The following is an 11,889-nucleotide window of genomic DNA, read 5'->3' as shown; positions in this document are numbered from 1 at the left end:
GTGGTGGTGGTGGTGGTGGTGGTGGTGGTGGTGGTGTCATTCTCATCCCTTGTGACAACACAGAGCAGAGAATCTAAGAGTCATCTGTTTGGGGCATTATTAGCACACAGCAAACTATGAAGGGGAAACATGAGTCATTTCATCACAGCATTTCATTAATATAAAATTAATTAATGGGCACCACTAGGACGGATTGATCTCTGTCCCACAGTGTCTGGAGTCTCCGGTAGGAAGACCCTAGTTACCTCAGTTACCATGACAACTTAGTCTCATGGAAGTATCCCAAGAGAAGCAGCCTAACAGTGGCCTGCTAGAGAGCAGGGGACTCCGGTAGCCTGAGATTCTCTACCTTCAGAAGCTGTGGGCCAACATTTCTGCTATTCTTGTATCAGAGCTTCAAGACACCCAGCCACATTTGAAGAGAAGGGACTCAGACCTAACTCCTCTACTGAAGTGACAGAAAAGAAGCAATGGCCATATTCTTCCAGTTATGGTTACTTCATCTCAAGGGCTACTGTAAGGTATGTTTTGGGGTCTAGATGTGTTTGGGGGTCCTCCACTTTCTCCTGCTCAGGATGTCCGGGAAAGATGAAGTAGATGCCAGAACAGATGGAGTTCTGCAGGATACTGATCCAGCTGGAAGTGAATGCTAGGGCAGGAAAATGAGGCCAGGAAGTGGAGAAGGCCTTCTCCAGTGATCTTCAATGAAACGAACAGCTCTCTGAATCAATCTTAGCTTGTGCATATTTCTTCATTTGGGATGAGATGGCATGCATGCATTTTATTCAGGGTAAACCAAAGGTTATACAGTTTGGGGGAAAGGAACAGAATGTTCCAGGTGTGCAAAAGCCAGTGGCTGAAGGCTAAGGCACTAAGACTCCTCATTAGCATGGGGAGACATTCCAGGAATCTCAGAGGCGGGACTACATGACATTCCTCGGGTAAGCAGTGTGGGTTATAGGGTCCACTAGGTAGAGAAGAAGCCCCTCTGACAAAGGGAGTCTGCCACTTTGCACTGAGCTCAGGGCTTTCCATTAATGTCAGACTTCATCCTTAGCAGCAGGGTTTCCCAACACTACTGGACCTTGAGACATCACAGGTAGCAGATGTATTATTTATAGTTGACATGGTGGTGCCCACTCAAGCCTAGCCAATTTGTAAGCATATATAGGTGAATATAAGTTATACCTAGAAATAACTAAGCTCATAGTATCTCTCATGGCCAAAGGTCCAATATGGACAGAAAACAAAACAAAACAAAACAAAATCCAAAGGCATCAGCATCTTGATAATACATCTCCACTTGCAAAGACACATGGGAAAGTCAAGGCAAAAGTTGGCACTTATGGTTCTGTGAATAAGAATATAGGCTCAAATATTTGAATACTTGATCCCCAGTTGGTGGCACTGTTTGGTGAAGTGTTTGGCCTTGCTGGAGGAGCTACACCACTAGGGGCAAGCTTTGGGAGTTCATAGGCTCACCCACTTCCAGTTTAAGATGGCTCTGCTTTTGCTTGTGGTTGGACATGTGATCTCTCAGCCACCTATTCCTGCCAGCATGCCTGCTGTTTTCTGCCATGCCTAACCACTATGAGAAACTTTGAAACCATAAGCCAAGGCAATCTCTCACTTTCTTGAATTGTATTGGCATGTTGTTAATCACAGCAAAGAGAGGTAACTAATTCAATGGAGACAAAGCTTACACATAAATTTATTCAGACGAGATGAAGAGATGGCTAAAAGACTCAGAGTGCATAGGACTCTTCTAGAGGACACAAGTTCAGTTTCTAGCACCCATGTCAGGTGACTCATAACCACCTGTAACTCTAACTCCAGGATAGCTGATGCCCTCTTCTGGTCTCTGCAGGTTCCTGCAGTCAGGCACATAATCATACACAAGTATAATTGAAAAGAAAAAATAAAACTTTCTAATAAAACATAAGAGAATGTTCAGACAAAACAGAGTAACTAGGGGAGAAGCCCAAAGGAGACCTACAAAAGACAAAATTTGAAGTCCCACTTTGTATAATGATTCCCAATTCTGGATGGCTGCAGATTGCAAACTAGACAAGCCATTTTGCTTTATGAAAATAAAGAAACGACCTGAGATGTCCATGCCAATTCTTTAAACCTGCCTCAAGTCTGGAATCCTGGTCATGATGTACTTTGAAATAGCAGCCATGTGGGCTTGTGGAAATGCAAACACTGTGTGGAAAAGTGAGGAAAGGTTTTTCAACCACATCTCCATGCATCTTCAAAAATAAAATAAGCCAGACAAAAGAGATCATCAAGCTTTTGAACATTCTGAAAGATTATAGGCAGTTGGGGCTAAAGGAAGAAAAGTTAGTTTCACTCCACAAAGAAAAAAATATCTGTCCCATAATTTATGGAAAACAGAAGTCACCCAAGCCAAGATCTCCTGGCTCTGTTTTTTTCATCTAATTAAATGGTTATAAGAGCCTCAGGAGGTCATGTCTCCTGCCAAGTGACCTTATTCCCACGGACTGCCCTACACAGAGTTTGGGGGAACAGGATATTTGAGAAAAATATTATATTTCTTTCTTTCTCTCTCTCATTCTTCCTTCCTCCCTCCCTCCTTCCCTTCCTTCCTTCATTTTTTCTCCCTTTAGCACAGAATTCTACCAGGTTTTTTAAACATATATTTACATCCCAAACATTCTTCTGGTTCACCCTCACAGAGTCACTTCCCCATCCCCTTCTCTTCTGAGAAGGTCACCCCCGACCCCTGGGGTAATCCACCCACCTAGCTCATCAAGTCTCTGCCAAATTAGGCACATCCTCTCCCACTGAAGCCAGACAAAGCAGCCATGGAGACTGAAATAAATGTCTGCTGCATGTGTTTGGGGGCCTTGTTCCAGCCCTTGTTTGTTCTTTGGTTGGTGGCTGAGTCTCTGAGAGCTCCCAGGGGTCCAGGTTAGTTAACTCTGCTGGTCTTCCTGTGGGGTTTGCTTGTCCTTCAGGGTCTTCAATTCTTCTCCCAACCCTTCCATAAGTGTCCCCAATCTCTGGCCAGTGTTTGGCTGTGAGTATCTGCATTCAATTCAGTTTGCTGCTGGTAGAGCCTTTCAGAGGACAGGTACGCTAGGCTTCTGTCTGTAAGCATAACAGAGTGTCATTAACAATATCAGTGATTGGTATTTGCCCATGGGATAGGTTTCCAGTTGGGCTGGTTCCATAATTGGTTGGTCTTTCCCACAGTCTCTGCTCCATCCCTGCATTTCTTTGAGACAGGAAAAATTTGGGGGCAAAAGCTTTGTGGATGGTTTGGTGTCCTTATCCCTCCACTGGGGGCCCTGCCTGACTACAGGAGGAGGCCACTACAGGTTCCATGTACCCATTGTTAGGCTTTTTGGCAACTATCACCAGCATTGATTCCTGGGAACCTCCCCTATCCCAGGTCTCTGGGACTTCCTAAAGATTCTCCCACCCTCATTCCCCATGCCCAGCAGCTGCAGATTTCCATTCACTGTCCTGGTGCTCTAGGCATCTCTCCTGTCACTCCCCACAACTGATCCTACCTCTCCACCCAGTTTCTTCCCTTCCTCTGCCTCTTATGACTGTTTTGTTCCTCCTTCTAACTGTGACTCAAGCATGCTTGCTTGGACCTTCTTTCTTATTTAACCTCTTTGGATCTGTGGGTTGTATCATGGCCATTCTGTACTTTATGGCTAATACCCATTTATCAGTGTGTACATGCCATGCATGTCCTTTGGGGTCTGGGTTACCTCACTCAGTATGATATTTTATAGTTTCATCCATTTCCCTGAAAAATTCCTGATGTCCTTGTTTTTAATAGCTGAATAGTATTTGGTTGAGGAACATCCGGGTTGTTTCCAGTCTCTGGCTATTATAAATAAAGCTGCTATGAACATACGGTGGAGCATCTTTTGGGTAGTGCCCAGGAATGGTATAGCTGGGTCTTCAAGTAGAGCTATTTCTAATTCTCTGAGAAACTGCCAGATTGATTTCCAGAGTGGTTGTACGAGTTTACAATCCCATCAGCAATGAAGAAATTTCCCCCTTTTCCACATCCTCTCCAGCATGTGTTGTTGCTTGAGTTTTTGATCTTAGCCATTCTGATTGATGTAAGGTAGTATTTCAGATCATTTTGATTTGCATTTCCCTGATGACTAAGGATGCTGAGCATTTCTTTAGGTGCTTCTCAGCCATTCAGGATTCCTCTGTTGAGAATTCTGTATCCCATTTTTTAAATTAGATTATTTCGTTTGTTGGAGTTTAACTTCTTGAGTTCTTTATATATTTTGTATATTAGCCCTCTTTCTGATGTAGACTTAGTGAAGATCTTTTCCCAGTATGTAGGCTGGTTTTCTTCTTTTCTGTTGACAGTGTCTTTTGCCTTACAGAAGCGTTTCAGTTTTATGAAGTCCCATTTATCAATTGTTGATCTTACGACGTGAGCCATTTTTCTGTTCAGGAAATTGTTCCCTGTATCAACGTGTTCAAGGCTATTTCCCACTTTCTCTTCTGTTAGATTTAATGGATTTGGTTCTATGTTGAGGTTGTTGATCCACTTGGACTTGAGTTTTGTGCAGGGTGATAAATGTAGATCTATTTGCACCCTTCTATATGCAGACATCCAGTTAGACCAGTGCCATTTGTTGAAGATGCTGTCTTTTTTCCATTACATGTTTTGGCTTCTTTGATGAAAATCAAGTGTCCATAGGTGTGTGGGTTTATGTCTTTGATTCCAACCTGTCTATTTCTGTACCAATACTATTCAATTTTTATCATTATTGCTCTATAGTACAGCTTGAGGTCAGGGATGATGATTCCTCTATAGGGTTTTTATTGTTCAGAAATGTTTTGGCCTTCCTGGGTTTGTTTGTTTGTTTTTCCATGTGAAGTTGAGAATTGCTTTTTTTTTAGATTTATTTATTTTATGTATGTAAATACACCGTCACTGCCTTCAGACACACCAGAAGAGGGCATCAGATCACAGATGATTGTGAACCACTATGTGGTTTCTGGTAATTGAACTCAGGACTTCTGGAAAAACAGTCAGTGCTCTTAACCACTGAGTCATCAACCTGAGAATTGCTTTTGAAAATCTGTAAAAAAAAAATTGTGTTGGAATTTTGATGGGGATTGCATTGAATCTGTAGATTGCTTTTGGTAAGATGGCCATTTTCACTATGTTAATCCTACTGATGCATGAGCATGGGAGATCTTTCCATCTTCTGATTTCTTCAATTTCTTTCTTTGGGGACTTGAAGTTCTTCTGATACAAAATTTTTTACTTGCTTGGTTAGAGTTACACTAAGATATTTTATATTACCCATGGTTATTGTAAAGAAGCGTGTTTCCCTGATTTCTTTCTCTGCCCATTTATTATTTGTAAAATGGAGGGCTACTGATTCTTTGAGGTAATTCAGCAACTTTGCTGAAGTTGTTTATCAGCTGTAAGAGTATGGTAGAATTTTGGGGATCACTTATGTATACTATCATATCATTCACAAATAGTGATACCTAGACTTCTTTGTTTCCTATCTGTATCCCCTTGATCTTCTTTTGTTGTCTTATTGCTCTAGCTAGAACTTCGAGTTCTAAGTTAAATAGATAGTGAGAGAGTGGGCAGACTTGTTTTGTCCCTGATTTTAGTGCGATTGCTTCAACTTTTCTCTCCATTTAGTTTGATGGTGGCTATTGGCTTTCTGTATATTGCTTTGATTATGTTTAGGTATGTGATCCCTAATTCCTCTGATATCTTTAAGATGAAGGAGTGTTGGATTTTTATCAAAGGCTTTTTCAGTGGCTAAAGACATAATGACAATGAAAAATGTGATTTTTTTTCCTTTCAGTTTCGTTATGTGGTGAATTTTGTTGATGGATGATGAACCGTAGCTGCATCCCTGGGATGAAGCCTACTTGATTGTGGATAATGATGTTTTTGATGGGTTTTTGGATTCTGTTTGTGAAATTTTTATTGCATCGTATTTTACTGGGAGTATTTTGTGTTGATGTTCATAAGTGAAATTAGTCTGAAGTTCTCTCTCTTTTGAGTCTTTATGTGGTTTAGGTATCAGGGCCTCAAACAATGACTTAGGTAGTGTTTTTCATTTCTATTTTATGGATATTTTAAGGAGTATTGATATTAGCTCTCCTTTGAATTTCTTGTAGAATTTTGCAGTAAACCCATCTGGCACTGAACTTTTTTGGTTGGGAAAGTTTTAATGCTGGCTTCTATTTCCTCAGAAGATAAGGGACTATTTAGATAGTTTACCTGATTGTCGTTTAAATTTCGCATGTGGTATCTGTCTAGAAATTCATCTATTTCATTTAGATTTTCCAGTTTTGTGGAGTACAGGCTTTTCATTGTCTGTTGTTATGTCTCCCTTTTCATTTCTGATTTTGTTAATTTGGATACTGTCTCTGTGCCTTTTAATTAGTTTAGCTAAGGGTTTGTCTATCTCATTTACTTTCTCAAAGAACCAGCTCTTGGTTTTGTTGATTCCTTGTATTGTTCTCTTTGTTTCTAATTGATTGATTTCAGCCCTGAGTGTGACTATTTTTTGTCATCTATTCTTCTTGGGTGTGTTTGCTTCTTTTATTTTTGAGCTCTGAGATGTACTTTTAAGTTACTAATATGAGGTCTGTCGTGAACTGTGGTAAGACGGGGCGGAAAGCAAATCCTTGAAACTCGGTGGAAAGGTTCTAACAGTTTTTATTTATTCATAAACAGCAATAAGCAAATAAATAGTGAAATGGGCCCTCACTCGTTCACACACACTCCTCACTAACCTTTTTGGTCTAGCAGGTATGGCCTGGCTAGGGCTGCACACAGGTGAACTCCACTTGATGTTTTCTGTTTTTTGATGCTCTAGAGCTGAGCCACAGTGGTGTAGGCTTGTCGTCCACGTGAGCGTCTGCGTGGAGGATGTGCAGATTGGGGCCCCGGGATCTGAGCGATTTTGTCATACCAGACTGGAATTTTTAAACTAAATTCAAGCCTGGCAGTGGTAGACACAGATCTTTAATCCCAGCACTTGGGAGGCAGAGGCAGGTGGATTTTTGAGGTGGTGGGGAAGAGGAAGAATATCTTTAAGCTAAATTCAGCCAATCAAAACTAAGGCATTCCACACATTACTACTTCATGGGCTTTGTTTGGTTGGTTGGTTGGTTTTTTGTTTTTTGTTTTTTGTTTTCTTTTTTGTTTTTGAGACAGGGTTTCTCTGTATATCCCTGGCTATCCTGGAACTCACTCTGTAGACCAGGCTGGCTTCGAACTCAGAACTCTGCCTGCCTCTGCTTCCCAAGTGCTGGGATTAAAGGCATGGGGCATAGGCCACCACTGCACGGCGTGAACCAAACTCTTTTATTAAAGCAAGCACTGGATATCCTAACCAAAAAAAAAAAAAAAAAAAAAAAAAAAAAAAAAAAAAAAAGAGTTGGGTTCTGATGGAGCCATATTGTATTGGCTTCTACATTGATTATGTTCTTATACTTGCCTTTAGCCATCTGGTTGTCTTTACAGATGGATGGCCTGTATGTTCCTGGTTTAAGCCAGCCTCCTGGGTGTGGTGTGGTGTGCTGACCTGTGACTTCTGTCAGTGTAGGTGTGGTCAGAAGGAAGATGGTGCTCCAACAGAGCAGGGAAGAGCACAAGTCTACTAGGCTTGCTGGGGTTTTAGCAGGTGGTTGGATTGAGGGAGTCAGTGGCTCATCTGTGTGTGTTGGGTTAGAGCTGGTCCTTGGGAGACATGCAGAGCTGTTGAGTAGGGTGTGGTGCACTGATCTGAGACTGCTGCAGGTGTAGGTGCAGACTGGAGGGAACATGAAGCTCCAACAGGGCTGCTAGGCTTTATTCATGAATTTTCCCAATATTATTTGAGTTATATTAAACAGGACAGGAGCAATACTTTTACAAGTAGATACTCATATCACCAGCTTCCCCATCAAAGTACAGTATACTGCTTGAAATAAAAAAGATGGTTCCACAATTGTGAGCATGTACCATATTTTAGTTAATGTTAGATTGCTATATGAAGAGATTCTATGGCAGCATTTAACATGGGGCTTGCTTACAGTTTTGGATGGTTAGTCCATTATCATCATGATGGGGAGTATGGTACAGGCAGGTATGATGCTGGAAAAGTAGCTGAGAGCTCACATATGGTCTGCAAGATACAGACAGAAAAAACAAAAAACTGGACCTGGTATGGGCTTTTGAGCTCAATTCCAGTGACATACTTCCTTCAACAAGGCCCCTAACTTCCAAACAGTTCTACTAACTGGGGACCAAGCACTCAAATATATATGATCATATATATAATGGTGGCCATTCTCATTCAAACTACTACATGACACTTATAGCTGATTCTGTCCCAACAACTGTATCAAGCAGTTTACAATTGTCTGTAAGTCCAGTTCAAGGGGATCCAATGCCTTCTTCTAGCTTTCAAGGATACCAGGCGTGTACATGGTGTACATATATACGAGCAGGTAAATATACATGTGAAAATAACAAATTATTTAATCATTAATTATTTTTAACTAAAAGTTTTTAAAAATTGTAAAATCTCCCCAGCATCTACAAGGCTTTCATGGCTCCCTTCCCAGTGAATAGCCTACCATTAAAGGACTTGTCCTTCTGACTTTAGCCATCATGGATTCATTACTCATCAACTTCATGCAAATATAATCACATGCATATGGCTCGTCTCTGGCTTGTTTCATTTACTGTCATGACTCTGAGACTCACTCACACTATTGTGCTGTATGAATATTTAGCAGGTTATTGTGAATATTCAGTAATGATTATGAATATTCACTGCCTTGTTGTGAACATTCAGCGACTTGTTTGGAGACATTTTACTACAGCAATTGACTCTGCTTCTGAGAAAGCTCTACAATTTTTCTCTCCACTAATTTTATTTTTTTTTCAAATCTTGATCCTATCAAAAAGCTTTCTCTAGATTCTTCTTAAAGTTTTGAGTTATGCTGAATTCCATGAAGTGGTTAAATAATGAGGCTAGTAAAACTTTTGATCTTTTGTCCTGAAGGAGCATTTTGTTTCCCTAGCATTTCCCATGCATAAAACATAATAATAGCTGTGAAAGTTTGTGTATTCTCTGCCCAGTGAGTGACACTATTACAAGGTGTGGCCCTGTTGGAGTAGGTGTGTCACTGTGGGTGTGGGCTATAAGAGCCTCATCCTAGCTTCCTGGAAGTCAGTATTCTGCTAACAGCCTTCAGATGAAGATGTAGAACTCTCAGTGCCTCCTGCACCATGCCTGCCCGGTTGCTGCCATGTTCCTGCCTTGATGATAATGGAATAAACTGCTGATCCTATAAGCCAGCCTCAATTAAATATTGTCCTTATGAGAGTTGCCTTGGTGTATGTTCATAGCAGTAAAACCCTAAGACAGAAATTGGTACCAGAGACTGGGGTATTGCTGTATAGGCCTGAGCATGCTTTTGTTCGGAGGAATGTGGATTTGGAGACTTTGGAAAGCAGTGGAATGCTTTAAATTGGGCTTAATGGGCTATCCTAGTAGGAAAATGGAAGACTGTTGCTGAGTATGATTTGAACTGTGCAGACCTGGCCTAAGAAGTTTCAGTGGAGAAGAATTTCAAAACATGGCCTAAAGATTGTTGTTGTGGTATTTTGGTGAAGAATGTGGTACTTTTGCCCTTGTCTGAGGAGAAGCTAAGGTAAAGAGAGCCAGATTAACTACATTGACAAAGGAAGTCTCAGAAGCACCCATTATAGACTTTGTTTTCTGGTTGTCTCATGAAGAGCATTTTAAGTAAGTGTAACAAGCTTAGAAAGGAAAAATATAAAATATGTGGTTTGAGTATTAAAGGGGTACCAGGAAGTGAAATGGAGCTGAATCCTGTATTCAAGTTAAGGAAGTGGGACTTTGGAGCAAGGTCCTACCCAGCTAATGTTAGACCTAGGCATGCAGGTACACACCTTTAATACTAATAGACAGAGCCATGCAGATCTCTGAGTTCAAGGTCAAGCTACAGAGCAAGTTCCATGACAGCAATCTCAGGCAGTGAGGGAGTTAGAAAACAGAAAGTTGGTAATAGAATAAGGAAGAACCATGTTCCAACCCCAGCAAGAAGCAGAACATGGCAGCTTCAGGCATGTGTCTCTGGCTTTAGAGTCAAGAATAGAAGGGACAATTGATGCTGCTTATCTGGAGCTAAGAAATTAGTGGTGATTAAGAAGAGACCAGCATCACTGAGGTGAAATCTTCTGGAAAGTGTTTTCTGAGAACACAAAGCAGCTGTGTCCCAGAGGTAGCCAAGGTGGTACCTTGTGCTGCAGCTATCCTTGGTAATATGTAAGAATTACCCATGTGGTATTGGTATAAAGGCATGAAGGGGTCATGAAGAGCTGAGGCTTGGTACTGTGAGAGGCCGTGGAAGGCCATTGGTGACAGTGCAGCCTCAGTTGCAGTTGATGGCCCAGAGGCTATTGGTGAAGACTAGTTACAACAGAAGATCCCAGCATATTGGAGATGCCAGTACCAAAGAATGAACAGCAGCTGCAGTGAAGTAGATCAACCTAAGCTTAGAGTGCTACAGAGAGCAGAGCTGGCAAAGTGAAACCAGCCCTTTGGAGGAGTTCAGAAGATCGTGTGTGGATGCCAAACATTGAAACAAGAAGCTGTAACATTGAAGATGTCTTGGAGAGCCCAAGATGTTTAAGATGGTCTATATAGCCATGGTCTATCTGCTGAGAAAAGCTGCTAACAGGGAGTAAAACCAGCACAGGAGAAAAAAGTTTGTTACAGTCAACAAAGATGAAAAGGGAGTTGGAGATCTGAAGACTGCTTTGACATTAGACATGGAGATGCAGAGTTTGGAGTTTGACCAGCTGCTGTCTTGCTTTGGAGATTACAATTGAAGTTGGACTAAATGTACTGTTTCATTATGCTGTGTTTAGGTATGGCCCTCATAGACTCATATGTTTGAACAAGCCTATGGGGGCCAGGGAGTGGAATATGATTGTTTGTACATGCTTAGCCCAGGGAGTGGCATGATTAGAAGGTATGGCCCTGTTGGAGTAGGTGTGTCACTGGGTATAGGCTAAGATGTGGGATAAGACACTCATCCTCGCTGCCTAGAAGTCAGTATTCTAGCAGCCTTCAGATAAATACGTAGAACTCTCAGTGTCTCCTGCACCATGCCTGCCTGGATGCTGCTATGTTCTTGCCTTGATAATAATGGCCGGAACCTCTGAACCTGTAAGCCAGCCCCAATTAATGTTGTTTTTATAAGAGTTGCATTTGGTCATGGTGTATGTTCACAGCAGTAGAACCCTAAGACAATAGTAATAATAAAATATGTGAATGTAAATTCCTTTCAGAGTTTAAGTCACATATCCTTCATTATATAGCAGGAACTTTCCAGGTCCCAGAAACAAGTCAAGTGTAGCAGATACAGGACACATTTATCCATTGGTGATAAAAAGCAATAGACAAATTTAAATGTGGCAGTGTAACAAAAGACCAGAAAATAAGAATCAATCTCTAAGGAAAGTTCAGAACAACAATAAATGGCCGGCTTCAGAAGGGTTGGAGGAAGCAATCAAGAGGAAGTCCAAGTGTGCAAGTTAACAATGACAATGTTCTTAAGTCAATGATGAGTTAAACCTTCTCAAAGAAAAGAAGGCAGGCTCATGAAGCAATACAAAAGGAAGGTGCAAAAGATGAGGACAGGGAGTGAAGCAGAGATCCCAGGAGAAGTTCAGAGGTGAAGTGAGAAACAGAAGGATTTAAAACAAGAGAGAGACTCTGGAAATTGAATGGGCAATGGCTTGGAATAGGTTGGGAGTAAAGCATTTCTCAACAATGAATGGTGGCCAGTGCTTTTAACTGAGATAGTGGCAAGGAAAGA

General features: G+C 41.3%; 1 long non-coding RNA gene across 1 annotated transcript in view; it reads left to right on the top strand.

Moving 5' to 3' along the window:
• The first annotated feature begins 138 nt into the window (after window positions 1-138).
• LOC116084854 overlaps window positions 139-11,889 on the top strand; it is a 46,060-nt gene continuing 34,309 nt past the window's right edge. The window contains exon 1 of the long non-coding RNA XR_004116291.1: window positions 139-521. This is a non-coding gene — a long non-coding RNA (uncharacterized LOC116084854). The remainder of the gene's footprint in view (window positions 522-11,889) is intronic.

The sequence above is a fragment of the Mastomys coucha genome, unplaced genomic scaffold, assembly GCF_008632895.1.
Source record: "Mastomys coucha isolate ucsf_1 unplaced genomic scaffold, UCSF_Mcou_1 pScaffold9, whole genome shotgun sequence".
NCBI classification, from domain to species: Eukaryota; Metazoa; Chordata; class Mammalia; order Rodentia; family Muridae; genus Mastomys; species Mastomys coucha.
This window is presented reverse-complemented; position numbering and strand designations above follow the sequence as displayed.